The 13,899-nt window shown below is 33.4% G+C and overlaps 1 protein-coding gene across 5 annotated transcripts in view; it reads left to right on the forward strand.

Moving 5' to 3' along the window:
- Nucleotides 1-13,899, forward strand: part of LOC105330586 (prominin-1-A) — a 62,650-nt gene that overhangs the window by 6,332 nt on the left and 42,419 nt on the right. The window contains exon 2 of one of the 5 annotated variants that reach the window (XM_066069576.1): nt 13,036-13,132. The exons of 3 other annotated variants lie outside the window; for them this stretch is intronic. The gene's annotated coding sequence lies outside the window, so the exon portion shown is untranslated. Of the gene's footprint in view, nt 1-5,499; nt 5,673-13,035; nt 13,133-13,899 lie in introns of those variants that run through there. One more of the 5 variants, XM_034473065.2, reaches the window with a different exon arrangement.

A 13,899-nucleotide genomic window follows, 5' to 3' on the forward strand; every position in this document is an offset into this window, starting at 1 on the left:
GGCTAATCGAGCGTTTTCTATAGCTTACGAACTGCAAACTATAGTTAACGATTCGTTATCTATAGCTTTCATCTGTAAAACCATATTTAAACGAGTTTGCTGATCAATATAGATTCACATCTGTAAATTATACTTCACATCCGTTAACTATATAATTAAGTTGTTAATCATAGTTTCACAAATCTTGAAAGTATATCAGATAAACTTTGTTTTCCAATCGCAATTGCTTAATTTCTGTTTTAATTATATTTAACACTTCTGAAACAGATAGTCTCGTTATAACTATGGTTTTAAGATATGAAACAGAAATTAACAGCGTTAAGTTTTCTGTCCGCAAACAACATAGCTTAGAACCGAATAATCTCGTCTATCGATCGACTGTTTAACTAAGTTTAGCTAACTTTTGTGACTTTTGCGTGTCATATTAAAGGAGGCAAAGCTATTCTTATCTGATAATATTAAACTTTCATGTAAAATACTTAAATCAGATTGGTTAAGACGCAGTTGATAGTCCGTTCGATTACCCCCAGCGTTAGCAACAGACTTGCCAACGGGTAACACAACTAATTGTTACATGCGCGTAAATTATGCGCGTACGGTTCGACGTAGAATTCACGTCATTTCTACATAAAAGCAATAAATAGTGCCTGTTGGAAGGGTAACAGTTGAATTTGACACCCCTCGAAAATTTTAACCAATGGTTTTATTGGGGTGTCAATTTCAACTGTTACCCTTCCAAACAGACACTATATATACATTGTTCACACGTGTTACATATCTGCGATAACCACTCTACTACCACTTCAAGCCAGTCAAGAAATATTAAAGAAAAACATCGCACCATGCACTGGACAAGTAAAGTGCGTAAACAGATTAAAGTGACGATTTTAGATCATTTTTTTCTCTCTCGATATTTTATGTATAAAATGGTTTACTTGCACATTTTGAATTACTGGCCAAATTTGAATGTTAGAAGTCAAGTTGTAAGAGGGGTACAGAGGTAAGAATTCATTGTTATGTAAACAAAGCTAGAGTCTAATATTTGTCTACAGATAATCTAAAGTATGGAATTACCGTTTCTTTGACAAAATGACTTGTGGCAAACAAGATGAACTGCCTCAATGTGTTCTTAGATAATATCATCAACAAAAGAAGGCAACATATGATAATCAAAGTATTGAAATACTGACGGGAGTTGATTTTATCGATTATTATATATTTTAGAATCAACGATACGCTATTTTGTATGGCAAGTAGTTTCTTATATGTATTTGAATTACACACATTTCGAGAAAACCCCCATGTATATGAATGATCATGTGTAATATTAAAGATACTATTTATTCCATCAAGGTACGTATCAGTCATCGAAATATTTCTGAAAAATTGTATGGATCCAAACAATATTGAACTCAAGTTTCGTTCAACCAGATGCTCGGCTGTCTCCGTTAATTTCCGACAAGCAAGAGAGATTCTCTGCTTGTCGAAGATTTACGGTGTTGTATAGTAGTTTTTCCCCCATAGTAGCTTCTCCCCCCGGAAAACCTACTATATAGTAGCCTTTCCCCCTTGGGGGAAAAGCTACTATATAGTAGCTTTTCCCCCATAGTAGGGTTTCTCCCTCACGTTTTTGGTTCAGATTTTATAAAAAATATTGATGGAAATCCAGTAAGGATTAAAATTAATGTTTCTACACTCCCAGGTTGCATACACGTACAACTGCATTCATCTATAAAGGCTAAGTTTCGTTTTGCAGATTTATTATTTTTATAGACTATGCTGAAAATTGAACATGTGTGTAATGGAATTACACATAAAACTTAATTTAGGTAATTAATTGAAAAAAAAAATACTTGGTTTTACAAGTTATACACTTATCTGCATAATTCTGTGTTCTGAAATTGTACTAAGCGAGACTGTTTTAAGAATTTTTTGATAAATCTATCAGACTGTCTGTCTGTTTTTGAAAATTTCATCCAGGCTAAACCTGTTTTAAAGAGATTTTGTTTCCAATGTTTCAGAGCCCGATTTTTAAAATCCTATTATAATGATTATAGTGCATATTCTTAAGGGTCCAATGTCCCATCAACTAGAGATGACCATATCACCATATTTTCATAGTGGCAGTGGTTTACCACTTGTAGATGACTCTGAAAATTTTAGCCCTCAGGGTAGGGGCCATTGATGTTTCAGGGCCGATGTTTAAAACCCCATTATAATGATTGAATAGTGTTCTATAAGTGGGGATCCGAATCTCATATTCTAGAAATGACCACTTAACCATATTTTCACAGCGATAGTGTTATACCACTAGTAGATGACACTGAAAATTTTAGCCGCCATGCAGGGTAGGGGCCTTTGTTGTCGAGCCCGATGTTTGAAATCCAATTATAAAGAAAATGTATTTTTTAGGGCCCCATATCTCAAAAACTAAAGATGACCACATGAACATATTTTTACGGTCATTTAAAAGTAAAAACATCATTTAAAAATACACAATCGCTCATATATTTCCTTATCAAAATGATTGAAAATTACGATTCTGCTTTTCTTTTTTAAGAACTATATATAATATGATTTAAATTTGGCCCCCATAATTCGCAATTTTTTAAAGTGTTTCGGGTACAGTAAAATGTTATGTTATTTTTTACAAGAGTTGATTTAAAATATATTTTTTACCTATTCATTTGATTTATTTGCACTCACTTGGAGTATATGACGTCAGAAGTAACGCTATTACTACAATTCAATCAAAATCGGTCAAAAATTGACATTTTTCTTATCCGTTTACGAATGGGAAATATACAGTGCATGCTTGAACAAAGATATTTTTTTGTTACTTATTAGTCTTGGCTATATATATCTCTGATTAAAATATTTTGTTTGTTCAAGCATGCGCTCTATGTTTTCTGAAAGAAAAACTGCTTGAAAACAAGCTGTTTTATGCTAAAATTGCAAAAATGGCGGGAAAAGGTTGTCTTTACGATGTCATATTTCTTATATGTGAGCACTTGAATCAAAATGAACATTATGTATAAACATCACATATATATCTGTACAAAGAAAAAAAGAATTGAAGTAAAACGATGATGTTCATTTTAGGGGGCCATCTAAGGCGCCCATATCATATATAGTCCAAAGTTTACGAACAAATCTTTTTTAAAAAGGTACGCAGGTAAATTCATTATTCTTCAAAACATTTAATCAATTCATAAGATATCTAATGATATAATAAATAACTAGATAAATAAATCAATAAACTTTTATTCATAAAAGGAGCAACCGAAAATCAAAAATAAATAACCAACCTAAGCGCATACATGTATACGACTTTTTTAACTTGTTAGTTGATTAGAAGACCAAGCTTATATTTAAAAAAAAAATAAGTCAGCTCATCACAAAAGATGTGTTGGTTTTTTGGTTTTTTTGTTTTTTTTAATTACCCTTGTTTCATTGTTCGAAGAAATAATATGGTACACAAGTAAATCTTTATTGCAAAAATATGGGGGGTAGTATGCTTCTGAATCCAACTTCTCAATCTTTCAAGGTAAATTTAGGAACAATAATCTTTCCTGTGAGAAAAAGTGGGGGGGGGGGGGGGGGGGCTGAACCCTCTATCATGCTATGTTTCTAATGGTTAGGTATAACTTTGCAAAAAAAGTGGGGGGGCTAAGCCCCCCCTAGCCCCCCCCCCCCCCGGTTCCGACGCCTATGGACATTGTTCTGGTAGTGAAGACATTTCCTTTTTTTAAACAAAATGTTTACATCATAAAATTTCGCGTTTCGTAAAAAATGTGCTAAAAAATATGAATATGCGTAACTTTAAAACAAAATTGTAAACACTAACTTTTCACATGCTTTTAATACATAATCCATTAAAATACCCCTTACCCATGATTTAGAACCCCATCAATCAAAATAAAACTAAGACATTTCAGTTCTCATCATATCATTGCACCCTGTCTCCCGTTTGATATTTAGAAGAAGAAATATATAATTGTTTTTAAGATCGTCAATTCGAACGGTATTAATTTAAAATTGATAGCCTTTTGGACGAAGGGAGTAATACATTTCCACTTTTTATTCCCTTCCTCTACAAAATTAAGTCAAGATTGTACAGTTAGTTCCCTCGGAGATGCTTATACAGAGATGGTAATACATTGGAAAATTAATGTTCCAAACCAGCGTACTCAAATGTGTTCTCACGTGTTCTTAACGGCAAAGTCGAAACTGTAGATAAGCATCGATTAGATGAAAAAGATTCGAGGTATTCCGAAATCCGCGTAAAAGGTGTTCCAAAAAGGTGTAAAAACAGGTGAAATAAAACAATGATGACACATGAATGTTATGGAGGCGCGTGCCTTAGTTCATATTTGGGGTTAAAAAACCCATGAGATACTATTTTATTCCATGTATTAATAAATGCTAGTATTATCCCTTTTTATGAGAAATTATTATCATATCAATTATTGCAAATTATTGCCACGAATGGTCCACCATATACATGGCCGGAATGTAAAAAAAGGGGGAAAATCCACTATATAGTAGGTTTTCCGTGGGGGTAATCTGGCTATAAAAAGGGGGAAAGCCCACTATATAGTCAGCTTTCCTTGGGGGAAAAACTGCTATATAGCCATTTTTCCGGGGGGAAGAACTGATATATAGCCATTTTTCCGGGGGGAAAGATGGCTAGGGGGAAAAGGCACTATATAACAACGGAAACCACCAATCGTCTGGTTGAACGAGACTATAGTAAACTCTAGCGTAGGAATACATACCACAACAAAAAATATCTAAATTGTTCCTATCATTTAAAATCTGACTATTTAAAAGGTATTTATAAATAAGTTTCCTTGAAAACAGTGCTTCAGAATTCATTACAGCGAATTTATCGATTATTTTCGAGAACTAAGTCTTGTGAGCGGTGATGATTTGTGCTTATAGGTCCAAACACCGTTTCACTTTCGGTTTGCCAGAGTAACTGCATAGCAGAGTTAATTAAAATCAACTCCCAAAAACGTATGCCGATAAAACACTTATAAACAATAACAAGGCTCGAGCTTTGTTTACAAAACAAGAATTTCAAACTCTGTATTATGCTTATGACTTTCAAATTTTGAAAAATCATTAAAAATACCCACATTAACCATTCAAAACATTAAAAAATGGGAAATAAGATTAAAAACTTTTAGCTCAATTTCTAAGTCTCTAATTTGAAAACAATCAAAAGATGGTCCCAAGTGATGGTAAAACTAGATTAGTTTCACTTACATGCCCAAATGTTAAAACCTAGGTTTAATCTAAATAATGAGCTTAAATATAAAGTTTGGTTAGAGCATATATATCTATCACTTCATCTCAAACGCCATTGTCTTAAACCTACTCTATAGTAATAATCCTTGATCAGTACAAACATGCTGCTCATAAGCATGTCCGTTAAATTCGTAGTACCCTATTAAATGACTACATTCCAATGCCGGATAATTGTCAATCAATGCAGTATTGAAGCCGGTTACGTGTTCAATGTTTAAAATAACAGGTAGAGGACAGGTCTCAAACGATGAAATCTCCGTTTAAATGTTCAGATAGCCGATCGGAGAAGACAAGTTATTGAGGCCGCCATCATATGCGCATTGCTCTGTGTGAAATTTGGATGATACATTTAGTAATAGGTGAGAACCTCTTTTGTGGTATTTAGAAAAGTCTTTGTGGTCTAACGTTTCGTAAACCGTTATTTATTTTAAAATCGGAATAATAACTGGTAAAACATTAAAGCTTATGTATCTCCACCAATTCATTATCAAAATCTCTCTCTCTCTCTCTCTCTCTCTCTCTCTCTCTCTCTCTCTCTCTCTCTCTCTCTCTGTTTTTGGGTGTTCGAGTCAGTTTAAGTCGGTTTGTTACATACATGTCTTTGTTTGGACATGAAGCATGTTTTGACATGGACACCACTATATGAAGTAACGGGAAACAATGGGTCTGTTATCCCAAATTACGCCACATTCTTGGACCCTCGAGACCCGTGTTCATTGTGTGTGACGAGGAAGTAATGTACATGTAGATTCGCATAAGCACAAAAACTTGTTAAGGAAAGTTGTCCTGACTTGTTAAAATGCAGACCCGCGTCGTTTGTTTAGAAAAACCCTCGAAGTCCAAACAAAACAACAAAACAATCAAGTTGACACGTGGTTATTGTAAAAACTTCCCTGATCAAGTAATGGCTATTTTCATTTCTTGTTCAGGTTTTCTTTTAGCCATTGTTGTCATTTCGAAGAAAGGAAAAACCTTCAAGGCGATTTTCCCAATTATTTCATTTTATGACTTATTTGGCCGCAAAGCACCATTATCTGGGTTTTTAAATGACATTTTGCTAGCTGCGATTAAATTTTTTTATTCAAAGCGTTTATCTTGACTATTTCAAGGCTTTCATGACAATTTTAATTACTGCAAAAAATATGAAAAATATTTGAATTTAGATTAGAAACGTTTAAATTCATACCGGACGGTACATGTATATGTCAATTTTATTTGCATTATAGACATACCTTTTTTCAATTACTGTGTAATGCCGTGTTATAAAGATCACAATCATCACATGTATTTTGTGTGTACTGTATTTATTAGTCTACCGCTGTAAATTAAAATGTTGTCATGTTTTTATTCTTATGACAGGCGCATAGCATTGGGGGGGGGGGGGGGGCTTTTTTGCTAAGCAAATATTTTTCTTAAATATACTTACAAATAATTGATCGAAGATGGAGTTGCCCCCCCCCCCTTTTATGGGACCATGTAAAAAAAATTTTTTTTTTGCTTGTCAGGAATTTTTTCGATGAGTCTGCCCCCCCCCCCCCCCACTTTCAAGAAACGAAAAACGATTCCTCGTGCCTGTGTAAAGATTGCAATAAAGTAAACTCTAGAATGACATAAATTTTGTTAATGTAGCTGTAGAAGTTGCACAAATTTACTGTAAGCTGCATAATAGGGATGTTGTTGATCTCGTATTGCGTTTATCTGCTGAGTCAATTTGTCATGGCTATTTTGGTCTGTGACTATGACGTAGCGCCGTTTTAATTGATATGATTGAACATAATTTTCAATTGGGATTGGCACAAGTTCCGTACATAACTGTAGATCGCCCTCTCCCGTTTTCATTTTGACTGCCATGTAAACTTCACTGCTGTTCATGCATAAAAAGGGATAAAAAATATAGTTATCGCGAAGATCTAAGAAAAGATCTTAATCTTTATTTAAGTATTTTTGTTCTATTGTATGCTGATGATACCATCTTATCGTCTGAAAACCCTGAAGAATTCCAATACCTTTTGAAAACTTTTTCTGAATACTGTAAAAACTGGCATCTAAAGGTCAATGGTAAATCAAAGTACTGAGAGTACTGAAAGACGGGGTCTTGAAAGTGTACTTGATTTCCTCGAATATGCTTCCAAAAATTATGAGTTTGAATTAGTTACTTCAATCTATGTTAATTCGGCTTTTTTGCAATTGTCTGATACTTTGTACTTTGCCTAAATTTTACTCAACCCGGCCTTCATAATTGTAGAAAATTGACACAACGGTATTCTATGTAAAATAAGACCCTAAGGAAAAAAATTAAAAATTACTACTAACCGGGAAAATCAAAACAACTATATCAAGGCAGATAATTTAAATCATTAGATTTATTCAATTTAGTGATCCAAGAGAATATCCACAAGTCGGACTGTGTCCGTTATACATGGTTTATGAAAACCTCGAAAACTCTCAAACTGCTGATTTAACAAACAAAGTTAATATTTGTATGCCAATAACAAACACATGCACCTGGCGTTAGAAATATTTCTTTTTACAGTAAGATTCCAAGTACTCTAACAATAAAAAGGTTTGTCACGGTCGCCATTTTGATTTTTTAGACCGACTTATCTGACACGATTTTATTGCAACGATACATGCAAAATTAATAGGTAAAAATAAATCCGTTCGCCACTTACTACTTTTTTGTGTAAACTCGAACATCACCTACACGAATTACGATACAACCGCTCCGTTCATTAAAAATCATTCTCCGAAAATCAGAGACATAAATAATAGAGATTGGCAACTCCACAATTAGCATGTAAATGTTACGGGACCAACCTTACTTTGAGCACTACAAGTGCAACAGGAATCTTGTATGAGTAATTAAATTTGAACCTGATATTGAACATGAACCTGTCATTATGTTTAAGCATGTTTTATTTATGAAACATCTACAAAAACCCTTTATTTAGCTTTTAAATTACTTTTTTTTTAACTTATTGACTTTTCACGAAGTAATGGTAATGGTAATGCATTACTTTACTCATGTAATGGTAATGTAATGCATTACTTCAAGAAATGAAGTAATGGTAATGGTAATTTAATGCCCTAATTCATGAAAAATGGTAATATAATGCATTACTTTACAATGTAACTCACCCCAAGCCTGATTCCAACTAAACTGGACAACATGAACATTAACATTTAACTTGGTTCTTCAATTGTGGATTGTCCTATTTATGTCAAGAAAATTCTATTAATATTCCTTGGTTAAAAATGAAAGTTCGCAGCATACTATTAGATTAGTTAAAACAAACATGGTATAGTGATGTCCAAAATTAACCAAAAAGAATAAATTACAGACTGTTTAAAAAATCATCGGCTTTTGAGGAATATTTTTTGAATTTGCCAACAAAACTATGGAAGAAATACTGTATTTTTAGAACTCGTAACGCAAAACTACCTATTGCGACAGGAAGATGGTTCAATATTTCAAGAGAGAATAGAACTTGTAAAATATGTATTTGTAATGAAATTGGAGATGAATTCCACTATTTGTTTAACCGTTCTGATTTTTGTATAACTGATGCTAGAAACATGTATTTACCAAAATATTATATATCAAACCGAAATGTTTTAAAATTTGAAGCATTGTTTAATGTATCAAAGAAAAAACAACTTAACAAGATTTGTGAATTTATAAATACAATTAATGAGAGAGTTAGCTCTCTTGGTTAATGTACATGTACTAATCCTTCTTCACAATGTAATTTTTGTAGATATTTTCTCTACACTGTAAACGCAGTTTATTGAGAATAAAGTTCATTGTCATAGTCATTGATTCAATTTGTCATGGCTATTTTGGTTAGTCACTATGACGTAGCGCCGTTTTAATTGATATGATTGAACATAATTTACAAATGGGATTGGCACAAGTTCCGAACATAACTCTCGTTTTTATTTTGACAGCCATGAAAACTTCACTGCTGTTCATGCATAAAAAGGGATAAAAACTAGATCGTTCTCGTTGCGAGCAATAAATGAATAAATGAGATAAAATCCTTCACTTTTAAGACTAAATTGTTAATCAACGCAAAAAAAAATTAGGAAAAAAAATTTCGGCACCCGAAGCTTGAATCTGGGTCGCCTGGGCACATGTCCACGACTCTAACGACCGAGCTACTCAGACTCTCGCTTCAGGACTTTGATGCTTAATATCTCGGGAACACATTGAAGACGGAAGACCCTAATAATAAGAAAAGTGAAAAAGAAACAATAGAATAATAGTAGATTCTTCCGCTGAAGACGGAAGACCCTAAATATAGTTATCGCGATAATTTCTACTTTGGAACGCGTTTCCTGCGAAATAGATGATGAATAAAAAACCTGAAATTATATATATTATTATCTTGCTCTTAACGTTAGTGTTTGTTGCTTATTATTTTAGAATTTAAAAAATTTTTTTTTTTTAAAACTCGTTAAATACGAGACACTATTTAACTCGTTATAACGAGAAACTTACCCGTTATATATGACGAGATTCCAACTCGTAATAACGAGTCAAATATTCTATTACATTTTTCGGCTTTTGTAGTCAATCGTCGGATCAGGGAAGTTTTATTCTACAATCCGGGAATTTTTGGAATCTGGTTTTTTTTTGGTTCTTTCATTTATTTGGTGAATCCAACGACGCGCGAGAAGATGAAACCCAATCCGTTAATAATTATGCATGTGAATGTTGCTAAACGATAATGAAATGCAGAAGTATATTTTATTTGTGTTCCGCCAGGTAAAATTTTGGTGTCTCTATACAGATTGAGGCTGCATTGTTTTTAGTCTATATGGGTTTTGAACAACATTATAATAACTGTTATAACTCATCTGCTCATGCCAAAAAAGATTAATCTGCAAGTTGGTAATAACATAGCTGCAGATCTGTAGCAGGTCGTCCATCCGAATTTTTTCAGACCGGGAGCTACAGACCTGCAGCTAGTAACAACCTGGATAGAATGTTCTATTGGTAAAATGAAGACAGACGGACAGACAAACAGACAGACAGACGGACGGCCGACGGACAGACAATGAGACATTACATGTTCCTTTCAATCACAACCACAGATTCCTTGAAGGTGTTAATCAGCAGAGGAAATTAATTTTTCTAATTTTCTGATTCCGGGTTTGTTGACTCGGTGCACTTTGAAGTTTGGTTCAAAACATGATCACGAGGCCATGATACGAGAAAATAGGAAGACGGAAACGCCGCTTAAGTCCATGAGCAAAAATATAACAATAGGAAAATTGAAGTTAACGATTCGTTATCTTTGGCTTCCATCTGTATAACCACACATACAGTATAACACACTTATAACGAAGTCCCAGGGATGGGCAATTGTACTTCGATATAAGCGTAATTCGTTATATCCGTCAAGTTTACAACATGAAATAAAGTCACGGGGAATGAAAATCACTTCGCTGTAAGCGTCAATTCATTATAAGCTTGTTCGCTATAACCGTGTTTTACAGTATTTACATTTTCCAGTGTCTTTGCCTGTGATAACACTACGAATCGATTTTGTACTATATAACCCATGATACAAATGACGCCAAATTGAGGCGCCAGCGGGGTTTGCTTATTTATATTTAAATATTTATTTGTACGATGGCTAAAAATTATATAAATATAATAAGAAATCATTCTTTGAATATTATGAGGTGATAATTTCGGTCGGGGCGTGATCAAATCTATCATAAAGCCCTTCGGGCTTTATTGGATTTGATCACGCCCCGACCAAAATTATCACCTCATAATACTCAAAGAATGATTCCTTATTCCTTATTTAAACGAGTTTGCTGATGAATATAGATTCACATCCGTAAATTATACTTCACATCCGTTAACTATATAATTAAGCTGTTAATCATAGTTTCACAAATCTTGAAATTATATCAGATAAAATTTGTTTTCCAATCGCAAATGCTTAATTTCAGTATTAATTTTATTCAACACTTCTGAAACATAGATGATCGCGTTAACTATGGTTTAAAGATGTGAAACAGAAATTAACGGCGTTAAGTTTTCTGTCCGTAAACAACATATAGCTTAGAACCGATAAATCTCGTCTATCGACTGTTCAACTAAGTTTATCTCATTTTTGTGACTTTTGCGTGTCATATTTTAAGGAGGCGAAGCTAATCTTATCTGATAATATTATATTTTCATGTTAAATACTTAAATCTGATTGGTTCAGACGCAGTTGATAGTCCGTTCTATTTCCTTCAGCATTAGCAACAGACTTGCAAACGGGTAACACAACGAATTGTTACATGCGCGTAAATTATGCGCGTACGGTTCGACGTAGAATTCACGTCATTTCTACATAAAACAACTAATTTCTCTTTAAAAAATAGTGCCTGTTTGGAAAGGTTACCATTGAAATTGACACCCCGAGAAAACCAAACCAATGGTTTTCTCGGGGTGTCAATTTCAACTATTACTCTTCCAAACAGACACTATTTATATATTGTTCACAAGAGTTACATGTATATCTGCGATAACCACATTACCACCACTTCAAGCCAGTCAAGAAATATTAAAGAAAAACATCGCACCATCTGGACAAGTAAAGTTCGGGAAGAGATTAAAATGACGATTTTAGATCATTTTTTTCTCTCTCAATATTTTATGTATAAAATGGTTTACTTGCACATTTTGAATGACTGGCCAAATTTGAATGTTAGAAGATGACCTGCCTCAATGTGTTCTTAGATAATAGTATCAACAATTAAAAGAAGGCAACATATGATAAAAACGTATGCCGATAAAACACTTATAAACAATAACAAGGCTCCAGCTTTGTTTACAAAACAAGAATTTCAAACTCTGTATTATTCTTATGACTTTCAAATTTTGACAAATCATTAAAAATACCCACATTAAACATTCAAAACATAAAAAATGGGGAAATAAGATTTAGGTTTAATCTAGATAATGTGCTTCAATATAAAGTTTGTTTAGAGCATATATCTATCACTTCATCTCAAACGCCATTGTCTTAAACCTACTCTATAGTAATAATCCTTGATCAGTACAAACATGCTGCTCATAAGCATGTCCGTTAAGGTATTCAATGTATAATGAAGGGATATTAAACAATTTTGAACCATTTTAAACTAGTTAAATATGTATTGCTAAATAACAATGAAGGTGAAATGAACCAAATTTACATGACTGACAACATATACATGTAAGGAGCCGGCCATTGTGCACCTTAAAATATTTTTAAAGAGTTATCTCCCCTTGATGAAAAAAGGAAAATTTTGATTTCGTCAAAATATCTGCGGTAAATGATTCATTTTATTTCATATTTCAATAAAGAGAAAGTTTATGCACGTATTAACCAAAAGAATTTAAATTTAATTAACTTTTTAAAATATCTTAATAAAACATAAATTGCCCATAGACTTCAATGCAAATTTGAAGATGTAATTAGTTGGACCATAATCAAAATTTTGGAAACTCCTTTGGTGGAATATTTTTATTTGATATCATAATTAAGAAAATCGGACCATTCATTTATTAGCTACAAAATATGGTCGTTATACATCGAATACCTTAAATTCTTAGTACCCTATTAAATGACTACATTCCAATGCTGGATAATTGTCAATCAATGCAGTAATGAAGCCGGGTACGTGTTCAATTTTTAAAATAACAGCTAGACAAACGATGAAATCTCTGTTCAGATAGACGATCGGAAAGACAAGCTAGACAAGTGAGGCCGCCATCATATGCGCATTGCAATTGCTCTGTGTGAAATTTGGATGATACATTTAGTAAAAGGTGAGAACCTCTTTTGTAGTATTTAGAAAAGTCGTTGTGGTCTAACGTTTCGTAAACCGTTATTTATTTTAAAATCGGAATAATAACTGGTAAAACATTAAAGCTTAATATGTATCTTCAACAATTTATTATCAAAATCTCTCTCTCTCTTTCTCTCTCTCTCTGTTTTTGGGTGTTTGAGTCAGTTTGTTATATACATGTCTTCGTAAGGACATGAAGCATGTTTTGTCATGGACGCCACTATAAGAAGTAACGGGAAACAATGGGTCTGTTTATCCCTAATTACGCCACATTCTTGGACCCTCGAGACCCGTATTCATTGTGTGTGACGAGGAAGTAATATACATGTAGATTCGCATAAGCATAACAAATTGTTAAGGAAAGTTGTCCTGACTTGTTAAAATGCAGACCCGTGACGTTTGTTTAGAACCCCCCCCCCCCCCCCCAAAGTATAAACAAAACAACCAAACAATCAAATTGACACGTGGTTATTGTAAAAACTTCCCTGATCAAGTAATGGCTATTTTCATTTCTTGTTCAGGTTTTCTTTTAGCTATTGTTGTCATTTCGAAGAAAGGAAAAACCTTCAAGGCGATTTTTCCAGTTATTTCATTTTATGACTTATTTGACCGCAAAGCACCATTATCTAGGTTTTTAAATGACATTTTGCTACCTGAGATCAAATTATTTATTCAAAGCGTTTATCTTGACTATTTCAAGGCTTTTGTGTACGCAAGCGGATTATTTGATAGGAACTATGCTTTTGG

The sequence above is a fragment of the Magallana gigas genome, chromosome 8, assembly GCF_963853765.1.
Source record: "Magallana gigas chromosome 8, xbMagGiga1.1, whole genome shotgun sequence".
Taxonomy (NCBI): Eukaryota; Metazoa; Mollusca; class Bivalvia; order Ostreida; family Ostreidae; genus Magallana; species Magallana gigas.